We start from the raw sequence: 13,073 nt of genomic DNA, 5'->3' as shown, positions 1-13,073 counted from the left end.
GAGACTGATTTTAAAGCCAGCAAGATCGACAAGATCTTGACTTCAATTCATCTCATATTCACACTTTTGTTAGTTCTAAGTTTGTCGAAACTTGTGTTTTTAAGTTAGGCAAAAAAAAATGGTGTGTCAAATTTGTGGTTTGGGTTTCCTTCAAATTTTTCAAGTTTCTATTATGTTTTTGGTAAATCAAATCTTAAGACATGGTTCTAACAACTATGGTGAATTTAATGTTTTTTCAATAAATGTAATTTTAATGGTTTTTTTTAATAATCATAATTATGTCTTTTGCTCACTTTAATGGTTGTTAATGTGATTTGAAGGTGATTCTAAATTTATGTTTAGAAAAAACTATAAGGCTTATGTTAAATGGTGGGCTTCATCTTAAGATGATTACAAATTTATGTCGAGAAAAAATTATAAGTCTCATGGTAAATGGTGATTTTATGAAAATCGCAAACAAAATAATGTGCATTGCTTTGACTTTCAATGTGGTTAATTTTCGCTGAGTTTGTTTTGAGATATCTTAGAATTTTGGACATATGAGTGTGTATTGTAATATTGACTAGTAATATCTAATTCTTAGAATTTAATTAAAAACACAAAAAATTGTCTAGGAATAAGATTAAAAACCCATATAAATAGGGAAATAGCTAATGGTGATAATGACCTATATTTTTTTTGTTAAAAGGAAGATGGTCGAGTAAGCCTTACAATTATGGTAGAAGTTTTTAAATACATGAGATAGTTGAGATATTGTTGCTATGTAGTTGATCATAATTGAAAAGAAAACTAAGTCAACCATGCATATGGCTATAGCAAACCGAGTAAAAACTCTCTAAATAGTCATGGCTTACAACTGAAAAGAGAGTTTCAATTTTTATTCAGTATGTAGAATGCTAGAATAATAAGTTCAAATACCTTAATTTGATAGAGAAACAAAAGAAATAAATGTCATATATATATAAAATATAATAATCAAATTTTGAATGTAAATAAAAAATTATAAAAACCTTAATTTGATAGAGGTAAAAAAGCTAACATCAAATAAATGCCATATCTATATATATCAAATTGTGAATGTAAATAACAAATTATATTCCGAAAATGGGTTGAATGTTGAGATTCCTAGTCTCTGCAAAATTGAGAGTTAATTGTTTTTCCGGATAACAATTAATAATAATATAACAACAACCAAATAATAACCCATGGTGTTTATTTTAGTATTTTTGAGAAATTGTAGAAAAAAGATTGTGGAATGAATACTTTAGCATTCAGTGTTATAAGTGTAAATTTTTGTTGTTGAGATCAGTAACATTCAAAAATACAATTTAAATGATAAAAATATATATATATATATATATATATATATATTTTGCACTCTAAAATAAATTTGCACCCAGAAAAATTTGATCACTCAACTCACGGAAAAATGGTGTCAAAGTAGAAAAGCTTTTAGAGATGAAACCGCCAAAGCCTTGTATTTACCTCAGCATTGCGTAAAAAAAATGACAAAGTTTGTCGGCCAAGAAAACCCTTATAAATCTTGAGAAAGGAATTATTTTTAAGATAAGAACAAATGCTGATTTCTTTTTGTTATGGATGTTACTTGTTAAACCCACACAATCGTATCAAATAATGAAGGGATTTAGCTCTAGAGGAACCTTGATTTTTCTCTTACCAATTAATCGTACAGCAGGACAAGTACAACATTTGGGGAGGAATCATGTAGGATGCCAGTAACCCTACCTTGATTGTTGAATGATCACCACAGTTGGATTGTCTTCATTACATTGGGATTGGATTCGATTGTTCATTGACTGACCCATCACATGGGTTGGTCAAACGCCACCATGGTGAGCAAGTCAAGTAAAACGAGTCAGATGGCTCAACACATCAAAGGTGATGAAGTTAAACCATAATGTAGTGGTGTGGTGCAATGGTATATATTTTCATTATTAAGCATTACCAAATGCCTCCAAACATTTTAATCAGAGTCGAACAAAGGTTAATGTAAGCTTATTTGGTAAACCTTTCAGAAATGCAATATGCATAGTCCAATAATAATACCCTTACAATTAATGTGGTGGTTGGTGGCGTACTCATATATATATATATATATATATATATATATATATATATATATATATATATATATATATATATATATATAAATGAAAACCATGGGTACATTTTTATCATTTTTTTGAACTCGTTAAAACTTACGAAAAAGTGAAACCTTAGAGTCACCTTTAAGCTCTTTTTTGACTCCTAAAATATGAAAAGATTGTCGAGTTTTTCTTTTTAAGCTCGTTAAAACGGAACTAAAAAGACGGTCCACTTACAACCCTTTTCTGACTGTAAAAACATGAAAAGATTGTCGTATTTTTGTCGTTTCAAATTCGATATTGGTTATAAAACGACGTGTCATTGGTCGCTTTTTTAATTTTTCGGATCAGAGGCACTAAATATGAAAAGTACTCCTTGGTCGTAATGATCAAGCGGTTCTCTCAAGTATTATTTTATACTTTTTCAGGCTTGGGAGACACAAATTTACGAAAAAGGACAACCATGGAGTTTTCTTAAGTTTTTTCAGACTCTCTAAAATTGAAAAACGCCGAGTTTCTCCTATACTGGACTCGTTAAAATTTAACAGTAAAGGACCTGTTCAATTACAAACAGGAACGGACCACTCCTTCTTAGGGTTCGAATTTAAACTAAGTTGGACTCATCCGAAGGATGAGCTTATAATCAAGCAAATGTTATCCTCCTCAAGCTTGTTAAAAATAAAGAGGTACTTGCCAGAAATGATGGGGGAAAAGAGAGAAAAATGAACCTGTTTGTCATACTTTGTGTCTCGGAAAAACATTTAACCACTCTTGAACACGACACTTTTTATTCACCTAGGTTGGGAAATCCTTTGCCTAACAGTTGATCAAACCATATTGAAAGTCTTCAGCCAGTTTCTGGGTATTAACTTTGGGTCAATTGTCACCAAACCATCTGCTGTGTTGTTATGTGTTCAAGAGGTCAGTGTAAATAAACCATTCATCTGCAAAATATCTGTCATCCATCTTGACCATCCCTGAATCAGTCCTTGCAACTAAATTTCTTCAAACTTGATCTATGATTTCGTGTTGTGGGCTTGCCTATGACGAATCGCTTTCTATCAACTTTAGCTCATTATCTAGAAAGATGAACTAGAAATCGTCAGTACCTTGGGATCTGCATGCCTCAATGGCAGGTTTCTCACCTTCGACGATAGGTTGTATCATTGACCTTCGATCAAAGGATTCCGTGACATGTTCGATATCAACACATCTATTCACATCTCATGGATTGTACTGAGTACTTTGAGAGCCATTGACATTAATGGTGGTTTCTCTCACACTTGTTAACAGTTTACATCATTGACTGGTAATCAAGTGTTTTCTACCATGTTTGACTTCGACACATTCATTCACATGGATAGAATCGTACTATTTTGGGAAGTAGAAATCAAGACCCTGGATCTAGTTTCCACCATCCAGGCTGCGAGGAATTTTGTATTCATTATACAGTGGACTATTCATAAGCAGATGGCTACGTCCATACTATGTCTACATGTGTCTATACTTGTGAAGTATTACAAGATCATTCCTATATCAGAGCAGTAGTTATTTTTCTAGTCAGTTTTGATCTGAGTATGGGAATGCCTACCTCAGCGATGATATGATCTCATGTATATATTTTGTATTGAATGTTTTTACAGGTTCCAACCGGGCTCTCCACAAGATGATCCTCGAAATGATAAAGTACTTCACTCTTCTTAGATGATAAATGAAATCCTCATCTACTACAGACTTCGCACTTTAGGGGGAAATCTATTACACAAAATATTGTCACCATGACTATTTGCAATCAATATGGGTCTATCATCATTCATACTGTCCTCCTTAGCAAGTCTCAAACCTCAACTCTTCATGTCAAGCTTTAAAAATGAGAGAAAGTCCTTAAAAATCAATAAAGTTCTGGTTTCGCACTTTCTCTTACTGTTACCTGCAGTCCTGCACCCCATGGTCATGTTACCTACGGACCTGCCCACTCTGTCTCTAAAGGAGTGGGTGCGGACCCCTGTGAAAGTAAAAAAGGCGCAAGTTTATTCTTAAAAACTCACTTGTTCTTAATTCTGGATGATTCTAGAAGGAATCTTGACGTGGATGGTTCGCTCCTAGGTGGTTCATGCATCCCAAAACTAAAGGAGCTAATCCCTTGATGAGAGGAGCTTATCCCTTTGAAGGAGGGCTTTATCCCTTTGAAGGTGGACCTAGTAACTTCCCTCCATTGCACTATAAAATGAGGCATTGGGCTTTTTGCTAGAGACGTTAGAAGCTAAATATTTTTTAGGGTAAATGTTGTTGGAATTGAGACTTCCTAGTTAATCTTGAGAGGAGAGATCACATACCTTTTGGCTTCATTGGGAAGAGAGTGAAACTTGTCGAAGTAGAGGAGATTTCTTGCTGGACCTTGGGAGGAGCTTGTACAGCATCAAGGCACCAAGGTTGTAAAGTTCTCCTTTGATTAAAGTTAATACAATAAGATTCATTTTTCTCAACAAATTGTCTTATGTGATTTGTTTCATGAATTCCTTGATCATCATGATAAATATGCTTTATTATATTGGCTTTTCAGGTGCTATTTAATTTGTGTGCTTGTTTGTGTTTGCAAATTCTTTACAAAGGAGCTCATTTGGATCAACGGAACGTGGCTTCCACAAACTTGCACTGGACCCAAGGTAGGCCTAAAACACTTGTTTGCCTTTATTTATAAATTGCATATTTAGAGAAAGATAGAATTTGTTTGGTTTGCTTGTCGCTAGATATCATTAGATACTAGGGAGGTCGGTCTTGTCCGCAAGGACGACTTATCCGGCCGACAAAATAAGGCATTTTGCTGGTAAAAGGAATTTGTTTGGTTTGCTTGTTGCTAGATATCATTAGATACTAGGGAGGTCGGTCTTGTCCGCAAGAATGACTTATCCCCAGTGGAGTCGCCATTTTGTCGGCCAGATAAATCGTTCTTGCGGACAAGACCAATCTCCCTAGCATCTACTAATATCTAGTGACAAGCAAACCAAACAAATTCTATCTTTCTCTAAATATTGCGATTTATAAATAAAGGAAAACAAGTTTTCTAGGCCTACCTTGGGTCCAGTGCAAGTTTGTGGAAGCCACGCTCCATTGATCCAAATGAGCTCCTTTGTAAAGAATCTGCAAACACAAACAAGCACACAAATTTAATAGCACCTGAAAAACCAATATAATAAAGCATATTTATCATGATGATCAAGGAATTCATGAAACAAACCATATAAGACAATTTGTTGAGAAAAATGAATCTGATTGTATTAACTTTAATCAAAGAAGAACTTTACAACCTTGGTGCCTTGATGTTGTACAAGCTCCTCCCAGGGTCCAGCAAGAATCTCCTCTACTTTGACAAGTTTCAATCTCTTCCCAATGAAGCCAAAAGGTATGTGATCTCTCCTCTCAAGATTAACTAGGAAGTCTCAATTCCAACAGCATTTACCCTCAAAAATGTTCAGCTTCTAACCTCCCTAGCAACCAACCCAATGCCTTAATTTATAGTGCAATGAAGGAAGTTACTAGGTCCACCTTCAAAGGGATAAAGCCCTCCTTCAAAGGGATAAGCTCCTCTCATCAAGGGATTAGCTCCTTTAGTTTTGGGATGCATGAACCACCTAGGAGCGAACCATCCACGTCAGTATTCCTTCTAGAATCATCCAGAATTAACCACAAGTGAGTTTTTAAGAATAAACTTGCGCCTTTTTTACTTTCATAGGGGTCCACACCCACTCCTTTAGAGACAGAGCAGGCAGGTCCGCAGGTAACATGAACAAGGGGTGCAGGACCGCAGGTAACAGTAAGAGAAAGTGCGGAACCAGAGCTTTATTGATTTTTAAAGTCTTTCTCTCATTTCTAAAGCTTGACATGAAGAGCTGAGGTTTGAGACTTGCTAAGGAGGACAGTATGAATGATGATAGACCCATACTGACTGCAAATAGTCAAGGTGACAATATTTTGTGTAACAAGGTGTATCTCAATGATTTAGTTTCTCACTCCCAAAATATAGTTGATCACCCTAGTTACCTCTGCCATAGTTTTAAACGGTGTCGATATTATAAAATATGGTTAAATCCACACAAATGTATTTTTTGTGTGACTTATAAGTGCTTATTATGGCTTATAATTTCTAATGATGGGATCATGTTCGATCCTTTAAATTATCCCCTAAGGTCAGGGTTGAAATCCTTCGCAGAGAAAAACAAGAAACTCAATACACCAACCGATAAATGTATACAAAGAAAGCAAATTCTAATCTACTAGTTAAGGATCCTACTTGTGAATTTGATGGTTGTAGTAGATCCTTTTTCCTCTTTTCTCCTTGTTTCCCTTAAAATTTAGACTTGTAGCCAACATAGGTGGAAAACAACCAAAAAACAAAGAATAAAAGCATAAATATTAAAGCATAGAAATGAAATTCATCATATAGAATAATAATATTAGAATGAGAATGTAAGAGCCCTTGTACAAATTCATGTAAAAATATATAAGACCATGATTGATGGGACACGTATACAAAGTTGAATGGTGAGAAAAACATCCTAGTAGGTGTTCATTTCAGTTATTATGGCTAAGGAAATTGGAAAAGGAAGTGACAAAGGATTTGGAAAGGCAAGAGGCATTAATTGGCATTTTATTTATGAAAATAAAGGAAATTAGGAGAGAAGGAAGGTGAAAGGTCACAAGTTGCATGTGAGGAGGAAAATGAAGGAAAATAATGGAAAATGAAGAAAATAGAGGCCTCATTCATAAAAGGGCTTATGAGGATCAGTTGATAACATTTTCTCAGTTTAGTTTTGGAGCTCTCTCTCACTCTCTCTCTCTCTCTCTCAGACAGTTTTCTTGAAGCACTTTGGCATTGGAGAATGTTGGGTGTGGAGCCTGATTATATTTTTTATTCAAAGGTATCGCCACATTTGATCCCATTTCGTAATGGGGCGGGGATGCTACGATGATTTTTAGAGCCCCCCTTGGTGGGGGTTTGGGGACAGCGCCCCCAAAGCTAAAAAAAGATTTAAAATTGCCTTGTAATATGTTTTAATTTCGTAGTCAATCTGAGTCGTTCATTAGGCGAATGATCTGATGGTAGAAGTTATGTTTAATTTAGGGGTTTTTTCCCTAGAAGGCAACCTCTCACTATATATGAGGGAATTGTATTTCAGTTATGTATATGTGTATTATGAGCGAGAAAGAGAGAGGAGATTGTGTGAGAGAGAAGAGGTAATTATAATGGATTTGTTGTAGGTTGTATCTCTTTATTTTGCTAGATAATATAAATGAGGGATTGGTTGTTTCTCTATGTATGTAGCCCAAACTGGGTGAACCACGTATATGTGTCTCTCTTGTTTTATGTGTTTTATGTGTTTAAGTTTCTACGATATTTTGTGTGTTCCATTTCTCTATAATATATAATTTTCTAACAACTGGTATCAAAGCCGAAGGTTTATTTGACTGATAAAATCATAGGAGAGAAGGGTTCCTAGTTCGAGTGGGAGCAATGGCGGAAGATGGTAGGTTAAGGGTTGAAAAAATTAACGGCCAAAGCAACCACTCTAGAAGATGTAGATGGAAGATTATCTGTATTAGAAAGATTTGTACCTACCATTGAGTGGAAAGAAAAAGAATCCGATGAGTATGAAAGACTCAAAATGGGATATTCTCAACAGAAATGTACTTAGAACAATATGGTTGTGTCGACCGACATCAGTAGCCTTAAATATTTCAAAGGAAAGGACTACAAAGGGTCTAATGTCAGAATTGGCCAAACTATATGAAAAACCCTCGGCCACAAATAAGTCATTTCTTATGAAGCATTTATTTAATATCAAGATATCTAAAGGTGGATATGTTGTTGATCATTTAAATGAATTTAATACAGTTACCAGTCAGTTAAGTTCTGTGGGGATAACTTTTGATGATGAAGTTAGGGCTCCGTTAGTTTTTTGCTCCTTGAAAAAAAGTTAGGGTGGTTTAGTTATGGCTATTAGTAACTCTATCTCTGGATCTAGTACTTTAAAGTTTGATGATGTTGTTAGTGCAATCCTTAGTGAGGAAATGCGACGAAAAAGCTTTGGTGAGACAACAAGTAATGCTTTGACTGCAGAGACTAGGGGAAGAAATATGGAAAGAGGTAAGAACCTAGGATATCGAAGTAAGTCAAGGAATGGCAGATCCAAGTCCATATCAGGGATAGTGTACTGGAAATGTGGGAAGAAAGGACACCTAAAGAAAGATTGTAAGTCTCGGAAGGGAAAATAAGGAGACGCACGACAACAACACAATCATGAAGCGAATGTAGCAGGTGATGTGTTGCAAAATGATTTGATTATTTCATTAGAAAATATTATTGATGTTTGGGTGGTAGATTCAGGGGCCTCATTCCATGCCACACCTGATAGAAAACATTTTCATGATTATATTCAAGGAGATGTTGGACATGTTTGTTTGGGTGATGATAAACCCTGTAAAATAAATGGAAAGGGTAATTTTTTTATAAAACAATAGAATGGAAACCAATGGCTATTGAAGGTGGTAAGACATGTTCCATATATCAAGAAAAATCTAATTTCAATGGGGAAGTTAGTAGGTGAAGACTGTGTAACTACTTTTACAGATAAAACCTGGAAGGTCACAAAAGGAGCCCTGGTAATAGGGAAAGGAGAAAAGGTTGGTAGATTGTATTTATGAAATAGTATTTCTAATTTTGTTAATGCTTTGACCTCTATAGGAGAAGATACAACATTGTAGTAGCATAGGCTTGGGCACATGAGTGAGAATGGGATGAAGATTCTTTGCTCAAGAAATTTGTTGCCAGGTTTGAAGCATGTTGATTTGGAATTTTGTGAGAATTGTGTTTATGGAAAGTAGAAGACAGTCAGATTCCTCAGAGTTGGGAAAGAAAAGAAGAGCGAAAAATTAGAGCTTGTGCATACAGATGTATGGGGATCTGCTCAGGTATCATCTCTTGGTGGATCTCATTATTATGTTACTTTTATTAATAATGCAACCAGAAAAACCTGGATTTATTTTATTTGAAATAAATATGATGTATTTGATACTATCAAGAAATGGAAAACTTTGGTTGAAAATGAGACAGGAAAAAGGTTGAAGTGTCTCAGCTCAGAAAATGGAGGTGAATATTCCAACAAAGAGTTTGATCAATATTGTTCAGAGCATGGAATTCACAAAGAGAAGACAATTCTAGGAACACCACAAGAAAATGGTGCATGATATTTCATGCAGGATTTCCTTTACAATTTTGGGAAAATGTTGTGGATATTGTTGTTTATCTAATAAACAGAGGGACTTCAAGTTCCTTGGATGGAGGTATTCCAGAGGAGGCATGGATAGGTAAAAAGGTAAACTACTTATTTGTAAATACTTTTGGTTGTGAAGCTTTTGTCCACATTATTAAATAAAATAGAACAAATCTTGAGGAAAAATCAAAAAAAATGTACCTTTATTGGATATGGTGTTAATGATTGTGGTTATCGCTTATATGATTATGAAAATCACAAAATCATTAGAAGCAGAGATGTCATATTCAATGAAAAGGCTTTGTATAAGGATCAGTTGCGGGAAAAGAAACAGGAAAAAGAAAACAAAGAATACACAGTGTTTGATGAGATCATAGAAAAAGTAAAGGTGAATGAAAATCATTATGATCAACATCCAGAATAACAACAGCAACAGGCACCTCAAACACCTAAAAGTGGTGTCAGAAGATCTACTAGGATAAGTAGACCCCCTAAATGATACTCTCCTTCATTATATTATGTATTGTTGACTGAATCTGATGAACCAAAATGTTATGAAGAAGCAAAGCAGGTCGAAACTAGGAAGAAGTGGGAGCTAGCCATGAAAGAAGAGATGGACTCCTTGGTACATAACTAGACTTGGGACTTAGTCAGGTTGCCTGCAGGTAAAACAACATTGCAGAATAAATGGGTTTACAGGTTGAAGGAAGAAGATGGAGGTAGAAAAAGGTATAAAGCTAGACTTGTGATGAAGGGGTTTGCACAGAAAAAAGGTATAGATTTTGATGTGATATTTTCACCTATTCTTAAAATGACTTCAATCAGAACTATTTTAAGTCTAGTAGTAGCAGAAGATTTTCATCTTGAGCAGTTAGATGTAAAGACGACCATTCTCCATGGGGATTTGGAGGAAGAGATCTATATGTAGCAACTACAAGGATATGATGTCAAAGGGGAAGGAGAAACTAGTGTGTAGGTTGAATAAGAGCTTCTATGGCTTAAAATAGGCTCCAAGGCAGTAGTATCTAAAATTTGACAAGTTTATGCCTAAACAAGGTTATACTATTATAGAGTTCAGGCTTCTATGATCCATATCAAGATTGTGAAAGATTTTTCAGCGAAAATCACATGGAGTATCATTTGTCGATGCATTTCGAACCAACTAGTGTGGTTCATCGTCAAGACAAGTTGAAGAAACAGATCCAGATTAGCATGATAAATAGCCTGAGCAGAGTCTCCAACGGCTAGATTGATTAATGGCTAATTTTGACCTTAGAAGCCAGGTCAAATTATAATTTATTAATTTAATATTATTTTTATTTTTATTATTTTTAGCAAGGTTATACTAGATGTCACTTTGATCATTGTGTTTATCTCAAAATGAAAAACGATGGCAGATATACTATATTATTATTGTATGTAGATGACATGTTTGGTGCAGGGTCTAGCATGTAGGAAATAAATGTGCTCAATGGAAAATTGGAAAATTCATTTGCAATGAAGGATTTGGGTGTTGCAAAACAAATCCTTGGAATGAGAATAACTAGATATAGGAAAAATAAAAAATTAACATTGTCTCATAGTGAGTACATACAATAGGTGTTGAAAAGATTTAATATGAATAACGCAAAACATTTCTTTGGCGGTTCAAACATTTCTCTACAGGGATATATTGATGCAGATATGGTAGTTAAGAGAGATAACAGGAGGAGGACCACACGGTATGTGTTTACTATAGGTGGAATAGCTGTCAGTTGGGTTTTAAAATTGCAGTGTTGTTTCACTCTCAATGATAAAAGAAGAGTATGTTTCTACTACATAGGCTAATAAGAAAATGATTTGGTTATAAAGGTTTCTGGATGAATTGGGTAAGAAATAGGAGATGGGAAGGTTATATAGTGACAGTCAGAGTGCCATTCATCTTGCAAAGAACTCAACATTTAATTCTAAGACTAAACATATACAACTCAAGTACCATTTCATACGGTCAGTGTTGGAAGATGGACAGTTCAAACCAGAAAAGATACACACTAGTTAGAATCTTGCAAATATGTTAACAAAAGTTGTAACCAGGGAGAAACTGAGATTATTCTTAGTTTCAGTTGGTCTTCAAGTATGATGATGAAGATGAGAAACATTCAGGTTCAAAGTGGAGTCATTGTCCAGCAAATGAAGCATCGATGGAGTTGTTATCATCAGTCTCCAAGTGGGAGATTGTTGGGTGTGAAGCCTAAGTATATTCTTTATTAAGAGGTATTACCGGATTGGACCCCAGCTCGTAATGGGGTGGCAACGCTTCCATGGGGGTGATGACAATTTTTAGAGCCCCCCGACAGGATTTCATGGGTAGTGCCACCGAAGCTAAAAATAGATGTAAAATTTCCTTGTAAAATGTTTTAATTTCGTAGTCAATCTGAGTCGTTCATTAGGCGGATGATCTGATGGTAGAATTTGTGTTTAATTTAGGGTTTTTGGCCTTAGAAGGCAACCCCTTGCTATATATGAGGTAATTGTATTGCGGTTATGTATATGTGTATTCTGAGCAAGAAAGAGAGAGGAGATTTTGTGAGAGAGAGAAGAGGGAATTACAGAAAATTTGTTATAGGTTGTATCTCTTCATCTTGCTGGATAATATAAAGGAACGATTGGTTGTTTCTCCATGGACGTAGCCCAAATTGGGTGAACCATTTTTATATGTGTCTCTCTTATTTTATGCATTTTCTGTGTTTATGTTTCTGCAATATTTTATGTGTTCCATTGCTATGTAATATATAATTTTCTAACAAATCAAGAAAGGAAAACAAGGCAAGGGGAAGAAAAAATCAAGCAGGGAAAGGCAGGATCAATAAACTACAACATGATTCTTTGTAGGTATCAATTTGCATGTGTATTTACCTTGCTAGATTTGGCATGCATGGTGTTGAATATGGTTTTTTTTTGTCATGACATGGGTTTTTGCAAGTGTGATAGTTTTTTCAGCCTAGCCTTGCTATTTCCCGATAGCCTTGATGAGATGGGTTCTCATACTTCGGTTGAGCTGGACTGTCGGATGGATTCAAAGCTGAGTGGGGTGGATCTCCGAAATGACAAACAAATGGGCTAGTGGTACATGAACTGGATTGTGGATCACAGTAACACCACTGGCCTAGTAACCCCTGAGCTAGACTGTAGGTTGCAGTAAATATAGGATTGTGTGCCTCGATGGGCCTAAGAATCCTTGCTAGTGAATGGTGGGATATACGGTAAAGGCAAGAGGTGGATTTCTCTCCATTGGGCCTAGTAGTCCCGGGATGGGATGTATGGTAAATCCTAGAGAGTGGGTCTCGGCGCAGGGCCTAGTGATCCCTCAATTGGACTGTGGATCACGGTAAATCTTGAGAGAGTACGAGGTACTCAAATTCCTCACGGTGTAGGCGGATAACTTCGATAGCATCCATGCTTGTTTGTTTCTTTTTGGTTGGTTATGAGTCCCACGTTCATGCTTGAAATATGGCACATGGGTGATTGGGTGAAGAGATATTTGGATCAACCAATCTATGGTCAAGTGGAACATGGTAGTCCCATCCCCAGTTGGTTTCTACATTCATAATGAGAAATTCATCCCTTTGGTTTTCATGTGAAAATATATTGGTCATATGTGGATTCTATGGCTGATGTATTTATGGTATTTTTGTTGTTACTATGTTGGTTATGTATA

The sequence above is a fragment of the Pinus tabuliformis genome, chromosome 4_1 (assembly GCF_031772625.1).
Source record: "Pinus tabuliformis cultivar Carrire ecotype Pingquan chromosome 4_1, CPIR1, whole genome shotgun sequence".
Classification (NCBI taxonomy): Eukaryota; Viridiplantae; Streptophyta; class Pinopsida; order Pinales; family Pinaceae; genus Pinus; species Pinus tabuliformis.
This window is presented reverse-complemented; position numbering follows the sequence as displayed.